The sequence below is a fragment of the Crinia signifera genome, chromosome 4 (assembly GCF_055691185.1).
Source record: "Crinia signifera chromosome 4, ASM5569118v1, whole genome shotgun sequence".
NCBI lineage: Eukaryota > Metazoa > Chordata > Amphibia > Anura > Myobatrachidae > Crinia > Crinia signifera.
The window spans coordinates 215,447,459-215,449,592 of record NC_139220.1 but is presented as its reverse complement, the minus strand read 5'-3'; positions in this window follow the sequence as shown (position 1 = coordinate 215,449,592).

Here is a 2,134-nt window from a genome sequence, read left to right as displayed (position 1 = left end):
TTGCACCTTGGTGTGGCACCCAATCGAATGTTTATGAGGGTGTGGGTTGTTCGGTTTACACCAACTAGGTCGACAAGCATTGGGTCGACATGGGTCTAGGTCGACATGGGTCTAGGTCGACATGTGTCTAGGTCGACATGACATTAGGTCGACACAAGCATTAGGTCGACATGGGCAAGGTCGACAGTAAAATGTCGTCATGGGTTTTTCACTGTTTTTTGACCCAGATGTCGACACAGTGAACATGGACACAGTTTGATGTGCACCGCATCCCCTCGCATCGCTAGCTTCACCTGCAATACTTCGGGAACGGTGCCTCGCTACACTCTGCATACTATTTTATTCTTCCCCCACGCCCTAGTGGATGGTAGGGCATGAAATACCGCCTGTCGGGACATGTCGACTCAAAAAACAGTGAAAACCCCATGTCGACTTTTTGATCGTCGACCTAGCCCATGTCGACCTAATGCTTGTGTCGACCTAATGACCTGTCGACCTAGATGCATGTGAACATTGACCCATGTCGACCTAAACCCATGTTGACCTTGCTGCCTGTTGACCTAGTGGTGTCGACCCAATGCTTTGTCGACCTAGTTGGTGTAGACCTAATGACCGTATCCCGTTTATGAACAGCCGGTATCATGGTGACATATTTTACCCCAGAAATCGAGACTACAAACAATATTGGAGACTTTTCCATACTAGTTGTTTAGTACACTGATTCCAAGGCTGATTAAAATGATGTCAAGTGCACACATACACCCACATATGGGCCAGGATGAGGGGTGAGTGCTGATGCGAGTTCCCGCATCATCTACTGGTATTACCAGCAGATGAGCCACGGGTTGGATGGCTTTCCATAGCGTTCTGCTATGTAAAGTCATCCACCCCCTGGGAAAATCATTCAGTGTGTATGCGCTAAGCGATTTTCACAACATCGCTGTCCATACACGCTGGGCAAAATTGCCCAATGTGTTGGACTGTTAGCATAAGAATGCACTGCTGTGTTATAGACTACTCCCCCCTCCAGCTCATAGATTACTCCCCTGGGTGGCCCAAATTCCAAAGCAGGGGTTGAGGAGGTAATCCATGACCCAGCAGAGGGAGAGGTCCTGTTGCAGTACCTCCTTTTTTGGCTCTTGCGCACATCTATACCTATTAGTCTAAAGGTCTGTACACACTGGGGGGGTGATTTGTGGTTAATGAACTCCATTGTACGTTCCTACAGGGAGTTCAATGGTGTATGCGCATGCGCATAAGCGAATATGTGCTCCCTTGAAGACTTGCATAGTCTCCAAGGAGCTTGACCCAGGGGGAGTAGGAGGTGGGCAGGGGTGTTCGTATGCAAATTACCTGTGTTTCCTAGGCGCTTGGAGCGTTCAGGAAAACTGGGCGTCCACTTCAGAACTGGGGTGGCCACCTGCCTTCCGGGGTAGGCGGCTGATGACACCGGATGTCAGCTGCCTGCCCTGTTCTCAGAGCAGGGCGCCACTAATCTAAGTCACCAGAAGCGTCCAGTGTGTATGGATCTAAGTTGGCAGAAGCGTCCGTTGTGTATGGACCTTCAGCATAGGCATGCACTGCTATGTTATAGACTACTTCCCCCTTCCAGCACACAGATTACTGGCCCAGGGAGGCAGAGGGGCCTGCGAACATCTATGTCTATTAGTCTAAAGGTCTGCACACTGTACTATATGCGGCATGTCGTTAAAGATATTGGATAAACACTGAATGATATCATTGACAATATCATTCAATGATGTCACTGGGATCTCCTGCCGAACATGCATTCACGGATGCTAGCCTCAAATTGTAGCACATGTTCAGAGGATTGGGCTTACGGTAACGATCCGCGGGAGTGCGCATTGTTAACGATATAGTGGGTACACAATGAACGATTAAAGATTATTTTTGAAGGTTTAAGCTACATACGCACTATGCGATAAAGTTAGCTAACGATATTGTTAACAATTTTCCTTGAACTCCCCGGCACTAACTAATGAACAATATAGTGCATATACACTGAACGACTTCAAAAGATAAAGACAAAGATGAAGTGTTTGCTTTACCACTGACTGTCTTGTTTTATGGAAAAGCTATCTTTATGGATCGTACACACTGAACTATATTCACC